Genomic DNA, 21,904 nt, shown 5'->3' with positions numbered 1-21,904 from the left:
TTACTCCTCGCCACTGAGAGATCGAGCTGCGCAGGTGAAAAGATGCGACTGCTGTTACCTCAAGTACCGGAGGGGACTTGTGCTATGTATGACTTAGTCCACATTGCAGCCGGCTTGTGGGAGGCAAGAAACAGCGTTCGTGACAGGGGAGGGTTGAATTGGATGATACGAAATTGGGATGGGAGTAAATATAGAAAATGGGAGAAAAAGTGGAAAAAAAAAAAAAAACGCTGAAAACAACCGAAGCAACAATAGTATTTTAATGAGGCTATTATTATTATCATTATTATTTTGCAACAAGTTAGCCCTCTCATAAATAGCACATATAAATGAATAACTACCTTGAACTAACTTAATAGGATTGAAGTGATATTTGGCTTAAAAAATCGGTCGCCTGGCAAAAAAAAAAAAAGCCTGACTATCTATGTGCATTGGGCCGCGGCTCTCTGACGCCTTATCCCGGCCTGAAAAGTTTGGGAACCCCTGGACTAGATGAATCGTTTCTTCATGTTCCACAGATTCGCGGAAGTCCTATAAAATGATTGAAAGATGCATGCATACATTATTTTAAGATTCTTTAGAATATATTCAGATAAAAATTTTGTATTGCCTATATTTATTGAGAGTAACGTATAGAGTTGTTCCGATACCGATACCAGTATCGGAAAAGCCGCCGATACTGGCTAAAATGCTGGTATCGGTATCGGCGAGTACCCTCTAATGCTGCGCTCCGATACCATATGACGTAATTTATCAACAACACTGTGGTCTGTTGAGTAAGCATTATAAAACAAACGTGTGCTTAATCGATTAAAGTGTCAATGCCATTTGTCATTTTAACAGCAGATACTTTCTTAAATGTCATCGTCCCGACAGAGCGGTGTTGACGGGGAGCTCATGGGTTCGCTTGGTGGCTGGTGTTATTAGCATTGAACAGCTAACCGAAAGCTAGCTTTAACATTACCTTGGCTAAAGTTGGGGCTATTCATATAATCCAGCAATAATGGCTGCAGACCTGCAAGCAAAGTACAGCAAGTTGGCAAAGGAGTATTCCAAGTTAAATCACAATGTCACCAGTAACGTTACAGTCTTCTATGGTCTTCCCATATACCGGTAGCTCATGCTAGCTAACGGTAACGTCGTCATTGCACAATTGCACGTCGCGTACACAATTAATGACATGTTGCGGACAGCCATATCGGCGACAATGTTTAGCTTTTAGTGCCAAATGATAAGAGTCTGAGGCGGAGTCTCAAAAGAGAATGTTGAATATTTATTGTGCAAAAATCACAACAGATCCTCTGCTACTTCAACGGAGCCTTGTAGACAGACTGAGTAGGGTATATCTGCAGAGCCAGTGGGTAGCGAGTGCAGCAACGTATAATGTCCGTGTGGATCATTGGAGTAGGGTATATCTGCAGTGCTGAAGCCCCATACTCATTGATTAATGATACTAATACAAATCTATACAATCACCTGTTGTTGAATAAATACCATTACTTTCTAGTTATTACTAAAAAACAGTATATATAAAACAGTATTTGTTAAAAAAAAAAAAAAAAATTATATTTATAAAAAATGTATATAATATATATATATTTTTTTTTATTTATGTATGCACTGGTATCGGATAAGTATCGTTATCGGCCGATACCCAAAGCTTAGGTATCGGAATCGGATCGGAAAGGAAAAAATGGTATCGGAACATCTCTAGTAACGTATAATATAACCGATGGAGCATACAGACCCAAAGCTCTGATATTCAGTCAATTGTATTGTTTACACTGTTTATTTTTCATATTTTTATATTCAGATATACAATTTTCAAGTTTCTTTAAGTCACTGGTAGCTCACATCAGGCTTGGTGGTCCATATTGACCTACTTAGTACACCTGATTGAATAACCTTATTATTAATTTCCAATAAGCTGTATGAAGTATATATGAAGAATAATATGTTTTACAGAAACCTGGCTCGACTCTAGCATTAATGACTCGGAAATTGCAATCATGAATTATAACTAGTGCTGTCAATCGATTAAAATATTTAATCTGATTAATCGCATGATTGTCTATAGTTAACTCGCGATTAATCGCAAATTAAATCGCATTATTTTTTTCTTCTAAATCTACCTTAAACGGATCTTTTTCAAGTTTTAATACTCTTTATCAACATGAGAGTCAACAAATGCTTGCTTTAGGGCCCGTGTCGACCGGGGACGTTTTATGAGTTGTCAGCTCCTTTCTGTCATTAATTTCTATGCTACAGACGCGACAGGCTCGCTCCTTTTCCCAGCGCCGCGCCTCGCGTTTTAGCGCGCTCGGCGGCTGGCGTTTTTGGGCGGAACGCTCCCAGCGCTTAAAGTTGAAACTAGTTTGGAGAGGAGCGGTGCTCATCAAGGTAACGGCCCTTGCAGATGATGCAAAAATAAACGCCCTCGGCGCTCTGAAAAAAAAAACGCTATGGAAACGCTCTGAGCATGCATATTTTTGCTTTTCAAAGCGGTCCGCCTTGAAAAAAAATTCCCCGGTGGACACAAAGCCTTATGCAGCCATTTAACACAAAAGGATGACCCTCATGCATTGCAAATTTGCATCAAATTCAAAACGGAGTGATGCACAAAATAACAATAATACTTTAAAACAATGAATCAAGTGTGCATGAAATAATAGGGGAAAGAAAACCTTAGGAACTTGTTAAATTCACCCACACAAGGGCTGAGCCCCCATGTCAGAAAAATACAAAATCTGTAAAAAAAAAACATAGCCTACACTTAAATAAAATAATGTATTTGAGATTCTCTTAAAACTATTGAATAACTACCTGTTGAATAACTACAGTTCAATATCTTAAACGAATTTAATCTATTGAACAGGTCGTTATTCCTCTGACTTCTCTGTCTCTGGTCTTTCTCACTCACTCACACACACACACAGCCCCCCCCCCCCTTTTTTTATTTTTTTATTTTTTTGTACCTGTACTACCTGCTGTCAGCTGTTATCTCTCTGTGTGTCTGTATTAGCTTGGTTAGCTAGCGTTAGCTCCGTGGCTGTTAAGTTGCCGAATTAAATGAATGACTCGGTTCTAAAGCATTCGAGTAGTTTTCAATCACTGCACTTAGAAACAGTCAAGCAGACAGTCAAACAGACCAAAACCCAGGCAATTTTGAGCCCTTAAGGAATCAAATAGTCTGCTCTATGGCTGCATGCGTGGCGCTAACGTTATTGTTTTGAAATGCGCAACAGTCAGAAAAACCTGGCAGCGATAAGAGGAATCGATAGTCACGGACGCATGCGATTCCAGGAATCGGACAATTAGGAACCTGCTCCCAACGGGAACCGGTTTTCGATTCCCAATGACCTGGCCAATCAGAGCGCAAAACTGGAGCACGGAAGGACAAGCCAGTTGCCGAAAGGATACACGCGTCCCCTCCGGTACTCGAGGAGGTAGCCGTCGCATCTTTTCACCTGCACAGCGCGATCTCTCAGCGGCGGGGGTCTGCGTGGGAGGGACACGCCGCCCCTGTTGCTTCCTGATTCTACTGCGCAGGCGCACCAACCGACCTGTAGGAGTTGCTGTCCACAACGTCCGATCCCCACCCACCAGCTTCCCACTCCCTAATACTGCCAATTGTATTAGTATGAACGACCAGCCAAGCTGGTAGCAATGCCGAGAGCTGGGCTCTAACCCAGCATCTACTGCATTAGTGGCGAGTGCCTTGCCCACTGCGCCACTTAGCCGCCCTAAATAGGAACAATCTAATGTACAAACTCCAATCAGGTTTTAGAAAATCTTACTCAACCGATGCATTTATTATATTTAACAGAACAAATAAGGAAAGAGGTTGACGATGGGAAACTCTGGTATGGTGGTGCTGCTCAACCACAATCTATGGCGAGCATTCAACACAGTGAACCACAATAGGTTACTGAGCAAGCTTGAGGCCCTGGTGGCAGACAGGGCGTCATGCACGTGGTTTGAATCCTACCTGTCAGGGCGCGAATAGAGGGTAGAGGTAAATGGTGTTTTGTCGGACCCTAAAATCATGGAATGTGGTGTTCTTCAAGGAAGCATTCTAGGCCCAGCCCTGTTTTTAGTATTATGTAATCAATATGATGGATGCCTGTAACTGAATTATTCCTGTACGCTGATTATTCTGCTCTGCTAATGTCACATAAGGATCAAGCCACACTTGAGAGCTCACTGAGCAAGGAATTGGCCAATGTTAACTCCTGGCTTATTAATAACAAGCTATCTTTACACTCAGGGAAAACGGAATCAATTCTGTTTGGCTCCAAAACCGAATTATGTAAGAGCCCTGAATTCAAGGTAAAATTGTATTCTGACTGCATAGCAGAAAAATCATCGGTGAAATACCGAAAAACTACAGTTAGCAGCACAGAACAGACTGATCAGGGTCATCATAGGGTTGGGGCTCAGAGACCATATAGGTAGGAATCAACTTAAGGCGCTCCCATAGTCCAGCAGACTGTACACAGAGCAGACTCCGCGGATGTCCGCGCGGACTCTTGAGCTTTGATCTCAGCGGACAGCAGACCCACAGGTGCGACGCTCCTATTTTCTGAGGCGCGGACATCCGCGCCGCTGACTTGGTGTCACACAAAACGCTGCTCTGCGTTTTGGTTGACATCGAACTGCATTTAATGTGACGCCGCGCGAGCGATTTGTGGCGCGAGGAGAGAGATGAGCCCGTGAAGCGCTCTCTCTGTCTCTCTCTCTCTCTCTCTCTCTCTCTCTCTCTCTCTCTCTCTCTCTCTCTCTCTCTGTCTCTGTCTCTGTCTCTCTCTGTCTCCCTCTCCCTCTCTCTCTCTCCCGCTGATAAATGTTCCCTTAACAGACAGAATTGTGGGAAATGTAGTAAAACTGGTGCAAGAAATGTAGGAAATAGACCGCGGACGTCCGCTGAGATCTGCTCGACTATGAAAGCTCAAAGAGCCGCGCGGACATCCGCGGAGTCTGCTCTGTGTACAGTCTGCTGGACTATGGGAGCGCCTTTAGAGAGATCAACTGGATACCAGTGGAATCCAGGGTTACCATGGCCAGATTGACCATGGTACATAAGATCAGATATGGCGAGGTCCCCATATTCCTAAAGAGATGCTTTTCTCAGGTAAGCAGTGGTGCAGTGCTGGGCAACCGCGGTCAAACGGCGTTTGGGCTTCGAAGTGCGCGCATCCTATTATTATGCAAAGTCTAGGTGATAAGTGCCTAGACTTTGCATAATAATAGGATACCGTTTGGCCTCCGCCCATATTACGACTGCACCCCTGCAGGTAAGCGAAATGCATACTCTTTTCACCAGAGCTAGTGTAGCAGATGTGAGCCATCCTGCTTTTAACAGTAAAGTGGGAAAGGGTTCATTTACTTTACATAGGTGCCACTAGGGATGGGAATTGATAGGATTTTATCGATACGATTCCATTATCGATTCTGCTTATCGATTCGATTCTTTATCGATTCCCTTATCGATACCTGATCAATTTATACTTTAAATAAATAAATTGGAAATGCAACAGAACTACATTTAGTCATTTAGCTGACGCTTTTATCCAAAGCGACTTACAAGTTCTGTACGACAAGCCATCAGGAAGGGCATCAGCTGAGCAACAATGTTCATCAAAGTGTTGAGTGCTACAGTGTAGGTTAGTTTATTAGGACAAGTGCATGACAGTACGGTTAGTTAGGGTTAGATATTATTTTTTTTTCAGATAATGGTTGAAGAAGTGCGTCTTTAGTCGACGGCGAAAGATTGGACGTGATTCGGCTGTCCTAACTGGGGTGGGTAGTTCATTCCACCATTGTGGGGCAAGGACTGAGAATAGGCGACTTCTCTTTGATGACCCTCCCAGAGCTCGGATAGGAGTAGGTCTGAGGCGGCCAGAAGATGCAGAGCGTCGGGGTCTAAGCTGGTTAGAATAACAACATGCAACTTGACATTTCTGATTGTCATTTATTGTTGAGCCCCCATGTCAGAAAAATACAAAAACTGTAAAAAATAAAACATTAACTATAGCCTACACTTAAATAAAATAATGTATTTGAGATTCTCTTAAAATGTATTTATTTTTTTATTCTTAAACTAATTTAATCTATTGAATAACAGGTTGTTATTCCTCTGACTTCTGTCTCTCACTCACACTCTCTCTCACACACACACTCTCTCTCTCACACACACACTCTCTCACACACACACTCTCTCACACACACACTCTCTCACACACACACTCTCTCACACACACACACACACACACACACACACACACACACACACACACACACACACACACACACACACACACACACACACACACACACACACACACACACACACACACACACACACACACACACACACACATACACACACATACACACACACACAGAGAGAGAGCGCTCCCTCCCCGGGCCCCTGTCCTTTATGTATTGGCTTGTGTTGCTACACGGACACATTTGTATGTTGCACCACTGTACTTCCTGGCTTACAGTCTTGTAAACAAGCACTCACGTCTCATTATATGTGAACTAAAGAGTACAAGGTTTACACAACAGCCCCCACCTGCTGTTTTATTGTATTTGTACCTGTACTATCCGCTGTCAGCTGTTTATCTCTCTTTGTGAGCTTGATTAAATACGCATCGGCCAATTAGGAACCGGTTCCCAATGGGAACCGGTTTTCGATTCCCATCCCTAGGTGCCACACAGTGGAACGATCTCTTTGTCAAACTGATAACCAATCTGAGGTCTTCTAAGCAGATAAAAGCTGGTCTTTTAGAAAAGGTTCCCCTATAGAGGGTCATTAGTATAGAAAAGAGGGAGCACATGTTGTGTATGTACTGTATATGTCATGTTTTTGTATTGTAATGTGTTTTTACTGCTTTAAAAAAATATATATTAATAATGACAACCACTAACATTACAGTGAGAAGCCTAAGGAGAAGATGGGAGATGGACCAAGTTTGCTGGAGCCGAAGGTATTTCCTTCTCGGTTTACCTGATTGTAAGAATCTCTGTTAGTGTCCCAAGCAAGAGCAGTGGCCGGCAGATCATTGGTGGATAGATCTGTCCCTCCTCTCTTTCAGGTGATGCCCGGTGTCGTGTCCCACCCACAGAAGGTCTATTTAAGGGACCTGAGAAATAATGACATCACCAAAGGAGCTGAAATACAGGTTTGTTGTCTAAGCATAGCGCCTCTTTAAAACCAGTTCTGAACTAAAAATGGAAAAATCACATCACTGTATGGCATTTCAAACCTTTTCAACTTGTGAGACACTGAGTTTATAGTAATTTACAGCGACGACAAGCTTACAAAACAAGACCTAGTTTATCAGCAATCAACAAATACATACTCCTCCGTAGACCAGACCGTCTCATTTAACAACCCCAGTCTCCTCTGTAGACCAGACCGTCTCATTTAACAACCCCAGTCTCCTCTGTAGACCAGACCGTCTCATTTAACAACCCCAGTCTCCTCAATAGACCAGACCGTCTCATTTAACAGCCCCAGTCACCCCAGTATGTGCGCGTGCGTGCCTGTGTGTGTTTAGGCGTCTGTGGTGGAGCTGTACAGCCCCGGCAGGTTCTTCCTCCATGTCCAGAGTCCTGAGATGATGGAGGTCCTGCGATGCGTCGGCATGGAGCTGCAGAGGACCAACACCAGCTGTCCCTCAGACTACCTCCCTGACCTGGGGGAGGTCTGTGCTGTCCAGTTCTCCATGGACCAGGTGAGGCTGAGACATGCATGAATTACTTACCGGTACACTAGTTTTTACTCAGTCTAGACCTGGATGAATTGGTTAAACAGGTTTTTACTCTGTCTTCTACACCTGGATGAATTAAAAAGACTGGAGGAATGTTCTTTTTACCAGAGATATCATTTTGAGTGTCTCTTGCTCATTCTAACGCTCTGTGTGTGTGTGTGTGTGTGTGTGTGTGTGTGTGTGTGTGTGTGTGTGTGTGTGTGTAGAACTGGTACAGAGGTCTGGTCCAGTCAGTGGCGTCTGACCAGAAGACGGCTAATGTCCTCTATATTGACTTTGGAAACGAGGAAGACGTCTCTGTGGACAGGATGAGGCCACTGGCCTCCAGCATAGAGCCCATCGGTGAGTCCAGGGAAATCATTCAATCATCGTGTTTATCATGTCGGTATCATGATGATATTGTGATGTCATCTAAATGAATGACATTTCTCTAAAAATTAGATCTTCATTATTTGAGGGTGATGTTATATGGTTATGGCTTGATATCACACTTTACATTATCATGCAGTTATCTTTTTGTCAGCTCCGTTCAACAGTTATCTTTCTGTCATCTCTCTTCAACGGTTATTTTTCTGTCATCTCTCTTCAACGGTTATCTTTCTGTAATCTCTCTTCAACGGATGGTTATCTTTCTGTCAGCTCTGTTCAACAGCTATCTTTCTGTCATCTCTTCAACGGTTATCTTTCTGTCATCTCTCTTCAACGGTTATCTTTCGGTCAGCTCTGTTCAACAGTTCTCTTTCTGTCAGCTCTGTTCAACAGTTCTCTTTCTGTCAGCTCTGTTCAACAGTTCTCTTTCTGTCAGCTCTGTTCAACAGTTCTCTTTCTGTCAGCTCTGTTCAACAGTTCTCTTTCTGTCAGCTCTGTTCAACAGTTCTCTTTCTGTCAGCTCTGTTCAACAGTTCTCTTTCTGTCAGCTCTGTTCAACAGTTCTCTTTCTGTCAGCTCTGTTCAACAGTTATCTTTCGGTCAGCTCTGTTCAACAGTTATCTTTCAGTCAGCTCTTAACACTTATCTTTCTGTCAGCTCTAACGGTTATCTTTCGGTCAGCTCTGTTCAACGGTTATCTTTCTTTTTTTTTATCCACTTTTTCTCCCATTTTCTATATTTTTCTCCCATCCCAATTTCGTATCATCCAATTCAACCCTCCCCTGTCACGAACGCCGTTTCTTGCCTCCCACAAGCCGGCTGCAATGTGGACTAAGTCATGCATAGCACAAGTCCCCTCCGGTACTTGAGGTAACAGCAGTCGCATCTTTTCACCTGCGCAGCTCGATCTCTCAGTGGCGAGGAGTAACGCGTGGGAGGCTCACGCTGCCCCCGACACTTCCTGATTCTACTGCGCAGGCGCACCAACCGACCTGTAGGAGTCGCTGTCCACAACGCCCGATCCCCACCCATCAGTTTCCCACCCCCTAATACGGCCAATGTGTATTAGTATGAACGACCAGCTAAACTGAAAGCAATGTGGAGCGCTGGGCTCGAACAGGCGAGCCTAGCGTCTCCGCATTCGTGGCGAGCGCCTTGCCCACTACGCCACGTAGCCGCCCCTTCAACGGTTATCTTTCTATCCGTTTCTCTGTTCAACACAACTCTATGGGAATCTCACTCTCACACACAACGCAGTACGCACTAGGGCTGCAACTAACGATTATTTTGGTAGTCGACTAATCTGTCGATAATTTTTCCGATTAGTCGACTAATCTTTTTTTTTTTTTTTTTTTTTTTTTATATCTTTCTTCCCCTCCTTTTTCCCGATTTCTCTCCCATCCCACCCTTCCTGGTTGTTGCGTACTTTCCCCTACTGTTGGTCCGGGAGACCGGAGACTGTCGCATGCTTTCCTCCGACGCATGTGCAGCCTGGGGCAGGCCAACCTGGCCGCGCAGGTTCTCACCGGGGAGAGTGTAGCGACAGCGTGTGGGAGGCCACACTATCTCTCCTCAGATCCAACCCTCGCTGAGCAGGCGCCCCGACCGAACTGTAGGGGTCGCTGTCCACAACGCCCAGGACCCCCCCTTCAGCTTTCCCACCCTCTGATACGGCCAATTGTATCAGTGCGAGGGGCCAGCCAAGCTGATGGCAACGCCGGGAGCTGGATTCGAACAGGCGAATCCTAGTGTCTCCCGGTGTTGGTGACGAACGTAATCTCCGTGCGCCACCTGCCCCCCCCTAGTCGACTAATCTTAACGATTATTTCTGTCACACCCTCCATCTCTGCTTCCTGTGGGCGCGGCTCCTTTTCAGGGCTCCAGTGCATGTTTTACCTCGCATGCTCAAGTCTGCACACCTGTGAATGTCACCCTCCCTCTGCCATAACATGATCCCATAGCAAATTTAAATAAGGACTCATGAAACATTTGCATTTGGATCTTAAGCTACTTGCTTAATCAAATGTATTTTTAATAACAAATACAATAATCAATCATAATGAAAACAAATTAAATAATACAAATTAAATACATTATAGAATAACGTAAATGTATTTGCTGATATATTTAAATTGTTGCATAATGCACAGTGTACATAATAATAATATAGGTCTTAAATCATCCCTGTTGTAATAAATTCGTTTCATTTTAAATTTGTCCCTGTTGTAATACATTCGTAATTTTTCCATCAATAAAACAGTTACAACTTCTATATGTTTCAGATAACTTTATTTACACACATGCACACAAATGTTCTCAACGGAGAATGAAACTTACTTGCCTATATTAATAAGGGCAAAATAGTAAATGGCACTTTTGGCTGAACAAGCAAGATAGAAAAATATGGCCAGCCTATACAAATAAAAAGGCTGAATAACTTAACGTAGGCCCTAATTAAATATGAAAACAATAAATCAATGGCATAAATGTTCTCAACAGAGAATGAAAATGACTTGCATAAGGGCAGAAAATAGTACAAATGGCACTTTTGGCTGAACAAGCAAGATAGAAAAATAGGGCCAGCCTATACAAATAAAAAGGCTGAATAACTTAAACGTAGGCCCTAATTAAATATGAAAACAATAAATCAATAGCATAAATGTTCTCAACAGAGAATGAAAATTACTTGCATAAGGGCAAAATAGTACAAATGGCACTTTTGGCTGAACAAGCAAGATAGAAAAATAGGGCCCGCCTAATTATACAAATAAAAATGCTGAATATTAATAACTTACAACTTAGGCCCTAATTAAAAATGAAATCCCCTTAGCCTATAAATAGGGCGGTTTGTAGCCTAATATGAAAACAATAAATCAATGGCATAAATGTTCTCAACGGAGAATGAAAATAAGGGGAATAAACTTTTTATAAAACTTTAAATAATTTAGGCTATAAGGACAGCTTAACTTGGGCCGGCCAGTCTGATAAAAAGGATGAATATAATAAAAACCTGTAATAAGCCTACAAGCATGGCATATGGTTTTTTGTAGCCGAATATGAAATGGCAAATCAATTTAACATTTGGCACATCTTATCTCGCGGACCTCAACCTATAGGTTCTTTGCTAAAAAGACAAGCATATTTACTTTCTCTGGCTTTAGGAATATCTTATCATATCTGTCTTGCACAATACAATACAAAGGTATAAATGTTGTACCAAAGTGTAATATCACTAACAATTGAAAAGAAAACCTACTAACAAGAACGTCTTCAGGCCATAGAGTGCAGCGTAGCAGGGGTGCGGCCGTTGACCCACAGCTGGACCGAAGAGTGCCGCTTGGCTTTGAAGAGTCGTGTGGCCGGGAAGAGTCTGAAGGTCACCGTGGTGGACGGACCCAAGAGTGGCCAGACCTACACCGTGGACATCCTGCTGGCTGAGCTAGGTACTGCTGAGCCTGATGGGTGGAGCTTCTACTGCTGAGCCTGATAGGTGGAGCTTCTACTGCCGAGCCTGATAAGTAGAGCTTCTACTGCTGAGCCTGATAGGCAGAGCTTCTACTGCTGAGCCTGATAGGTAGAGCTTCTACTGCTGAGCCTGATAGGCAGAGCTTCTACTGCTGAGCCTGATAGGTAGAGCTTCTACTGCTGAGCCTGATAGGTAGAGCTTCTACTGCTGAGCCTGATAGGTAGAGCTTCTACTGCTGAGCCTGATAGGTAGAGCTTCTACTGCTGAGCCTGATGGGCAGAGCTTCTACTGCTGAGCCTGATAGGCAGAGCTTCTACTGCTGAGCCTGATAGGCAGAGCTTCTACTGCTGAGCCTGATAGGTAGAGCTTCTAATGCTGAGCCTGATGGGCAGAGCTTCTACTGCTGAGCCTGATAGGTAGAGCTTCTACTGCTGAGCCTGATGGGTAGAGCTTCTACTGCTGAGCCTGATAGGCAGAGCTTCTACTGCTGAGTCTGATAGGCAGAGCTTCTACTGCTGAGTCTGATAGGTAGAGCTTCTACTGCTGAGTCTGATAGGTGGAGCTTCTACTGCTGAGTCTGATAGGTGGCTTTCAAAGGACTACTTTTTTAAATCGGGGGATCCCACATGTGGTACCAACCTCACAGTAGGGAAACACTCTTATATACAATAAACTGAGTTATTTTGTCATCCATAGGCAGGCTATATATTGGATTAGATAATATTTAAATTACAATGTATTGTCATCATAAAGCACAAGTACAGTACAACGAAAAGAAGTTTGGCATCCAACCAGAATGCAAATGTGACGGTAAAGTGCAGTAGTAATGTAATAGCAGTAATATATAAATTAGTACTACCGATTACTAGTGCTAATCGGATGTATTGTAGTCTTAACAGGGCTCTACAGTGCGACCATATTGCTTGCATATGCCCCTAAAAATATGTGCGTGCGAACATGCAAAATCAAGTACCGGTACTCGCACGGCGTGCGAGTGGGGCCAGCGAGTGCAGAGTACAGCCTCTCATTCGTCCTTTTTTTTCCCTCCGCTGTGAGAATCGTTAAAGAAAACTACAAGTCCCACAGTTCACAGCCGCATAAACGTTCCAATCACAGTAGTTTCCTGTGGTCACGCGACTGGAAACCGAAAGTAATGATCAGCGGCTGCGTCACTGTCTGAGTCAAACAATAATACAGCCATGTCGAAGCCCATTCATTTTTATTTTGCGCGAAAGATACCGGATAATGAGAAGTCAGGCGAGGCAGCTCATGTTACAGAGGTGATGGTTAACGTTAACCAAGATACTGACGCTAGCCAGCATGCTAGCGAAGTTGGCCAAGCTAGCGAGGCTACACCCACTGTAGCACCCAATGTAGCCACTGTAGCTAGCGAAGCTACACCCACTGGAGCCGGAGGGAAGACATACAAATTTAACGTGAATTGGCTAAACATTTCCCCATGGCTAGAGTTCGAAAACAATGTCATGTTTTGTAAATATTGCAAAGTAGGATCGATGCATTGCGATGCATTGTTACACCCCTACAACTGGCCCACTGTGTATGTGTGTACAGCTAACTTGGCTAGCGTTATCAACCGCAGAGGTGGGCAATGGGTCCAGCTGTAGCGCCGGACGGCCAGAGTGCAAGCGGTGTGGCAATAGGGTCCAGCTGCAGCGCCGGACGGCCAGAGTGCAACGGTGTGACGTCGTAATTGGCAGAATCGACTGTCAATCAATGGTCTACCTGACACGCAAACTACTGTACTGGAGGTGTACAGTATTTCAATAGGCAACCCTGAAAGGATTATTTTTCTAAAAGAGCAACACTAGCTCCCCCCTCTACTGATGGCCCTGGTTGTAAAGCCAGTGTCTCCTTTTTGTTCAATATCACTGCCTTTCTTATTAGGCCTAGTTGTTGGCTACAACTTTGCCATAGTAGGCATTAATCACTTAATTAATAGTTCAAATGTCTGTCCCATTCCCTTTTTGCACACGCAGATGATACACACACACGCACACAGTGGGCCAGTGACTTTGGTGGTATGTGCTATTGCACAGATGTGTCCCGTTTGCACATGCACGCACAGTACAAATATACATTTATTTTTGAAAAAAAAAATAAACTCTGTTACTTGACATATTTTCACTGTGCTCCTAAATATTTTTGGGTGCTCCTAAATTTCTGTGTGCTCCTAAATTTTTTCATTTAGGAGCACCTGTGCCCCTAGTGAAAAAGGTTAGCGTAGAGCCCTGCTTAATATGTACAGTGATACGGTATACAATAAAGTCACTATGGTAGTAACAGTAAGTCATACTGGCCAGCAGCGTAACCAGTAAGAGTAGGTAAGGGATAGTATCACTATCTACAGATATGTAAAACAGGATTATATGCAAGTATGTACAGACAGATGTGTGTGTATATATATATGTACGGTAATGATATATATATATATATCTGGCGTCTGGTGCACACAGAGTAACCAGATTAATCAATCTCTGGAAGTCTATTGGTTTTCAGTACAGATAAGCGATCTGGGAAACTTGATCATATTATGCCTGTTGCACGCAGAGAGTTGACCTAGGGCTGGGCGATATAACGATAACGATAATTATCGTGATATATTTTAATAATCGATATTAACACTTTGGCTGCCAGGAAACGCTTAAACACGTCATTCCCGGCCATGCTCAAGTTGCCGAAGACGCTTTACAGCGTCTTTAATATCAATATTTCAAAAATCTGGGATCGGATTCATATGTCCCCTCCGCTGGCCTGAGATCCACCAGGAGGACCCACTGAGCTCTCTGGCGGTTCAGGAGCGCCATCTGGTGGCCGATCGGCGCAATCGCTTAACAGGAAGTGGCATAGAGGTTGTGCTGGACGGCCGTATTACTTCCGGGCACTCGCTATAGGTCCCGGCATTCTAGCTCGTCACAATACACAGCGATCGATTGCCAATAACTCGATAAACAACATGATTTGGACGTATATACCATTATTCAAGCTGGAGATGGACCGGGTAAATCTACATCCCATAATGATAACATTTCTACTCTACGATGATCGCCCAACGGCGCGCGGAGACTGGGGTGAGTTTTAGCGTGTAACGTTACCGTCTTCGATACTAACTGCTATTATCAACATTTGACCCACATTAGATGATTGGTATAACGCTGCCCACGGAATTATAAACGCCCCCTAGCCCATCCGGTCAACATCAGATGACGTGTAGTAACTTCTAGAAGTACGTCTAGTTGGAATTTTTTATATCGCGCTGATTGCCATAAAACTGTATTGCATCATCAATATAATGTATTTGGGGCTATAGATCACGTTCTGGAGAAAGCTGCAGAAAGAGATGAAAACATACTTATACATTAGACCATACTTTACTATGAATATGTGAATGAAAAAGTTTAACGTTGCTACACAATGAACAATACATATAGGACTTTGAATGGGCCCTAATAATGGCAATGTAGCAATAGAATTTAAAAAGTTATAGCCCTGCAAAGAAGGGGACTTTCTCTATAGACAAATAGAGCCGGCAACCTACGGTTGATAATTAATTTAACCCATGGCAGCCAAAGTGTTAAGAAGAAAATCACTTTTTTTTTGTGACCTGCAACAGGGCAGTTTTAGAACCAGAGACGGTGGACATACTTGTCTTTCTTGCCTGCAACTTAAAGTAATGGCTTTGCTTGTCCAAATGACAATACTGACCAAATTGAGATTAATTTGTCTCTTGTCCATTTATTTTGTTTGCTTTCTAATTTAAAATACAGTTTGAAACCGTCTGTACACAGTAGGCTATGTGTGCTAGCAGAGCTAGTCTCCAGTCGCGAGTCACGGTACACATGTGAGGTGGTTTGTCCACCAAAAAAGTGCCAAAAGATAGAAAAGAAACTAGCAGAGCCAGAACTGTTCGACTCCCCTGGAGCCACAGCCGGCAGAGAAGCCGGTTTACTTTCGCTTTCAAACCAGCTGCAGCCTGAGAACTGGTGTGAGGGGATGTAACACTAAAGATGGCGACAACGACAAAGAATTGCTGCAAAATAAACATACATCTGTTGTTAAAAAAATATATATATATATATATATATTTTTTTATACTTATAACAATATCGATAATATCGAATATCGAGTGATATGATATTGTTATCGATGTCGTTATCGCGATATCATTTTTGGCCATATCGCCCAGCCCTAAGTTGACCCCTGCTGAACTTCTGCTGATCATTGTCAACAGCCAATATGATTTCTGTGCATCCTTATTTCCATACCGACAAGAAAACAATTGTGTAAATAAATGTTTCGCCTGCCGTAACCCAAACAACTAGAATGACCTCTTATCATCATTCTCCCCAAGATGGAAGAGAAGTTGATGACAGCAACTCAATGTTTCCTGCCGCTCTACAACTTTTATTTGAATGACCCATTTGTAATGTCTCTCCTAATGTGTTTTCTGTGTTTGTATGCCTCTCTCTTCTTCCTACTGCCTTCCCTCCCTCCTCTAAGGCACACAGCTGAGTGCGTTCCTCGTGGACCACGGCTATGCCACCAGGGAAGCCGTCGCTAAGAAACCTACTTCGCAAGACATTGGTGAGTCACTAGTATCAAATAACACTAATAAACCTTAGATCAGATGTTCTCCAAAAAGATTATTCCAATTCCTGATCGCCATTCCAAATGTCCATCGCGTTTATTGATTGATTATTGGCTGCTGTAAATATATATTCCACGCTGCTTTCCAACTCGCGATCACTTCCCTCATCATCATCAGACGGCTTGCCAGCACAGTGGAGCCAGTAGGCTCCCCCCACAGGGTTCCAGCAGTATAATCAAATGACCTGCAGTTACACAGGGATAGACGATAGGGGGCGGTATTTTCCCATCTGAGCTAGAGGGTCTGCTGTACCAACGGGAGACTCTGTTGATGAAATATGAATTCAGATCGCTAATAAAAAAATCAAACGACAATTCACGTCGTCTGCACTCAACGGGGGGCATGATAAGACGACAATACACGTCGTCGGCACTCAAAGTGTTAAAGGAAGGAAAAGGACACTCTAAGAAAATAACTTGTTGTGATGTATAGTATAGTTAGTAACAGAAAGTATAGCATAGGGAGTGGGACATAGAAGAAAAACTGCACATTGTATAGGAATGTACATAGGATCCAGTGCTTTTAAGCGATTTATTAACATGTCTATTTACCATGTCTATTCTAGTTATCTTTTTATTATTATTACTATTGTTTTATTGCACAATCGTAGCGGGCATGGCCAACCGCATTCCACTGTATGCCCTGGTATGTATGTGATGAATAAACTCTTGAGTCGGATGATGATGGGAATCAGGGGGGGGGGGGGGGGGCTCTTCTTGCCCCTCCGGAAGTCCACCACCAGCTCCTTGGTTTTACTGGTGTTGAGTTGGAGGTGGTTGCTGTCGCTCCACCCCACAAAGCTCTCCACCAGGGCTCTATACTCCTCATCGTCATCGGTGATGTAACTCAGTGGTTCCCAAAGTCGGGGTCGCGACCCAAAGGTGGGCCGCAAGATGATTTAAAAAATGGATTTTTTTTCTCTCTCTCAGGCCACTGAACTTAGAAGCAGGCCAGACAGTGTTTCTAGTTGTATTCTAAAATTATATTCTATTGTATTCTAAAATGTGACTATATGGTTTTATATTAACTTAATAAATAAACAAAAACGAAAAATCTACTTATTTCAACGAACATTTCAAACTAAATAACAGATTATGCACATAAAACGCTGAAAACAACCGAAGTAACAATAGTATTTTAATGAGGCTATTATTATTATCATTATTATTTTGCAACAAGTTAGCCCTCTCATAAATAGCACATATAAATGAATAACTAAATTGAACTAACTTAATAGGATTGAAGTGATATTTGGCTTAAAAAATCGGTCGCCTGGGGGCGGCTAGGTGGTGTAGTGGTCTAAGGCACTCGCCACCAGTGTGGAGACGCTAGGATTCGCGTGTTCGAATCCAGCTCTCCACATTGTTTTTCAGTTTGGCTGGTCGTCCGCAGTAATACACATTGGCCGTATTACGGGGAGGGAAAAACTGAAGGGTGGGGATCGAACGTTGTGAACAAGCGACTCCTACAAGTCGGTTGGTGCGCCTGCGCAGTAGAATCAGGAAGTGTCGGGGGCAGCGTGAGCCTCCCACGCGTTACTCCTCGACACTGAGAGGTCGAGCTGCGCAGGTGAAAAGATGCGACTGCTGTTACCTCAAGTACCGGAGGGGACTTGTGCTATGTATGACTTAGTCCTCACTGCAGCCGGCTTGTGGGAGGCAAGAAACAGCGTTCGTGACAGGGGAGGGTTGAATTGGATGATACGAAATTGGGATGGGAGAAAATATAGAAAATGGGAGAAAAAGTGGATCAAAAAAAAAAAAAAAATCGGTCGCCTGGCAAAAAAAAAAAAAAAAAAAAGCCTGACTGTGCATTGGGCCGCGGCTCTCTGACGCCTTATTTTCTGGGTCCCGGCCTGAAAAGTTTGGGAACCCCTGATGTAACTTACGATGGAGGAGTCGTCAGAGAACTTCTGCAGGTGGCACCTGCTTGAGTTGTGGCAGACGTCTGAGGTATAGAGGGTGAAGAGGAAGGGTGACAGCACAGTTCCTTGGGGGGCGCCGGTGTTGCTCACCAGTACGTCCTATAGTCTGATGTACTGCAGTCTGTCAGTGAGGTAGTCCTTGATCCAGGCTAGGCTTGAGGTGTTGCAGGACCAGTCTCTCAAACGTCTTCATGATGTCGTCGTGTGACGTCAGAGCGACTGGCCTGTATTCGTTGAGGGTGCTGGGTCGTCCCTTCTTGGGCACCGGGACAATGCAGGAGGTCTTCCAGAGGTGGGGCACCCTCTCCAGCCTCAGGGAGAGATTGAAGAGATGTTGGAGCGGTGCTGCCAGCTGCTCCGCACATGCTTTGAGCACCCTAGGATTGGTGTTGTCCGGTCCTCTGGCCTTATTCAAACTAATCTTGGAGAGCTGCCTCCTGACCTGGCTGTTGGTGATGGTCAGGGTTGGGGCTGATGTCTCCATAGGTAGTGTGCTGTTGGCTGAGGTGGTGGGGTTGGTGTTCGTGGGTGGTGGTGGGCACGCTGCTGCTGGTGGGGGTGGGGTGCCGGTAGAGCTGCCGCGGTTACCGCATTACAGCGGTATTGCTGTTACATCACGCCCACCGGAGAGTTAAGCTGAATACCGCATCACCGCTGTTTTTTTTATAATAATAATAATAATAATAATAATAAAGTACCCTGCTCTGTCAAGGTTCCAAGCGGGTAGAAGTGGTACCAGAAAAGTCACGTGAAACACTGCAGACCACTGATTGGTCAGAAGAGAGACGCGTCACACGTTGGAGGGTCTGCACAAAAGCAGAAAGCCGCCATCTTTAGTGCCTCGCTTAGGATTCATTTCATTCAGGATTTGTTTGCAGCAGGAACAAGTGCAATAAACAAAAAAGGATGGATTCACTGTGTATTCTGCCTCATTTATTGATGAAACAAAACCGACATCAACCCAATTTACCACAGAGCGGAGAGTTTAGTGTCACAAAAAGATCGCTGATGTGTTAAGCTTGTTGTCAAATCAAATCAAATCAAATTTATTTATAAGGCCCGACAACACACGTTAATGTCCCCATGGGCCGTACATGTCTTCTTTAAACAAGGCAAGAAGAAAACATAACAATAAGTCAAGAACAGAACAAGAACACCATAAGGTCCAACAAATTTAAAATAAATGCAAATAAATTAAAGAATGCAAGCTAACGTCAGCAGATAGACACGAGAGGTAACGTTAAAGCTTATAGAATAGACACAATGAGAGGTAACGTTAGCTTTAGCAGAATAGACACAACGAGAGTCTGGTTAATGTTATTGATTGATTGAAACTGTGTTAAACTCTGCTGCAAGCCCTCACGGACATAGCAAGCTATGCTCACGGAGCTTTCATGCTGTACACCAGCGGCCCGCCTCCCCACACGGAGACAAACGGAGTAGTACCTGCAGTGGAAAAGGAACGAAGTACCAGGTACCTAAAGCGGGTCGAGTCGAGTAGGTACTATGCAGTGGAAAAGCGCCATTAGACTAGAGGCAGGCTATATGCTATAAAGAGTAGACTACTAAAAAAGAAAAAAATGCATTAAACGTTTATTTATTTATTTATTTTTGTGGTTACCGCGGCGGTAGGAAATATTTCGCAAATTTGTGCGGTAAGGAAAAAATCAATACCGCAGCAGCCCTAGGTGCCGATGCTGATGGGTGTGGGGGGAGAGGTGCTGGTGGTGATGGGTGGGGGAGGCTACCCTGGTCAAAGCGGTTGAAAAATTTGTTCAACTCGTATCAAATAACACTAAGAAACCTACTGTGCAAGACATCGGTGAGTCACTAGTATCAAATAACCTGAATTTCCCCAAGGGGATCAATAAAGGAATATCTTATCTTAACACTAAGAAACCTATTGTGCAAGACATCAGTGAGCCAGCATGCAGTGTCCATCTCACTGACAAATATCAAATAACATGCAGCGCTGCTCAGTCACTGATATCAAATAACAACAAGCAGGTAGGGCTGGGCGATTAATCGATTTTATCATTTAATTCGAATGAATGATTTAGGACGATTAAAAAAAAAAAACACACATTCATAGTCTCCTTTTATTTTACAAAAAGTGATGTTTGGTGAAAGTTAGATTTGCACTTTAATCCCAATAGGGAAATTCATTCTTGTTTGATGATCAAGAGGCACCTTTTATTTGTTTTAAGTGAAGTTTGGTGAAAAAGCAAATTATTGCACTATTAATCCCAATAGGGACATTCATCTTTGTTTGATCAAGAGTAACCTTTTATATATATATATATATTGTTTTTTTGTATCCACTTTTTCTCATTTTTCTCCCATCCCAATTTCGCCTCGCCAATTCTCCCTTCAATTCTTCCCTCCCCTGTCTCGAACGTTGCTAGACTATGCCTCCTACTGGTCGGCTTCAGTGAGGACCAAGCCTTGCATCACGTGTCCCCTCCGGTACACGAGGAGGCAGCTGTCCCATCTTTTCACCTGTACAGCGCAATCTCTCAGTGGCGAGGAATAACGCATGGGAGGCTCACGCTGCCCCTGTTACTTCCTGATTCTGCTGTACAGGCGCACCAACCGACCTGTAGGAGTCGCTGTCCACAACGTCCAATCACCACCCACCAGATGTCCCACCCCTAACACTGCCAATTGTGTTAGTATGAACGACTAGCCAAGCTGGTAGCAACGCCGAGAGCTGGGCTCGAACCCAGCATCTCCTGCGTTAGTGGTGAGCGCCTTGCCCACTGCGCCACTTAGCCGCCCTCTTTTATTTATATATATATATAAGTGAAGATTGGTGAAAGTTAGGTTTGCACTTCAATCCCAATAGGGAAATTTATCTTGGTTTGATAATTTTTTCGGATGTGGTGTGAAAAAATGGGAGATTTTATTTTTAGGCCATATCGCCCAGCCCTACAAGCAGGCAGCACTGCTCAGTCACTAATATCAAATAACAACAAGCAGGCAGCACTGCTCAGTCACTAATATCAAATAACAACAAGCAGGCAGCACTGCTCAGTCACTAATATCAAATAACAACAAGCAGGCCAGTCGGTTGATGTTGAGGGGTCAATTATTCCAGTGTGTAACGGCTGTGTAAATGACTGTCATGTGTCCCCTGAATGTGAAGACTTGAAGTATGAAAGACCAGCCAATTGTTTTAACCCGCTCCTCTCCTCAGACTCCTTGGTGAGCGCCTCCCTGGATAACTTCAAGCGTCAGTCCTCCACAGGGAAGGACGAGAACACTGAGGCTCTGCCGCCTGCGCCCCTGACCCCTGACCCCTTGACCCAGAGCCTGGGGGACTCCTTCACCGCATTGGTCACCTACCTCCAGTCGCCAGACAACATCATTTGTCAGAAGGTGGAGAACGCCAGTGAGTAAGATGAGATGAGAAATTCAGGCATCATAGCAGCACGGGGGAGGTACAGGTATGGGCAGGGTAATTGTAGAAATAAATAAATATAGGCAATAAAATTTTATCTGAATATAAAAATAAACAGCGTAAACAGTATAATTAAGCCCGACGGGCCTGGTACAAGGCCGCGATTCATATCACGCCATAAATCGATCAATACAGAACGTATTAACCTCGTAAGCCTGACGGGACCGGCACCGGTCCCAAAATGACATGACGTCATAAATCAAGTTCTCCAGACTGTCTGACAAAATTATCATTTTTTTTT

Source organism: Notolepis coatsorum (assembly GCF_963971535.1).
Source record: "Notolepis coatsorum genome assembly, chromosome: 12".
Lineage (NCBI taxonomy): Eukaryota > Metazoa > Chordata > Actinopteri > Aulopiformes > Paralepididae > Notolepis > Notolepis coatsorum.
Note: the sequence above shows the minus strand (reverse complement) of the source record.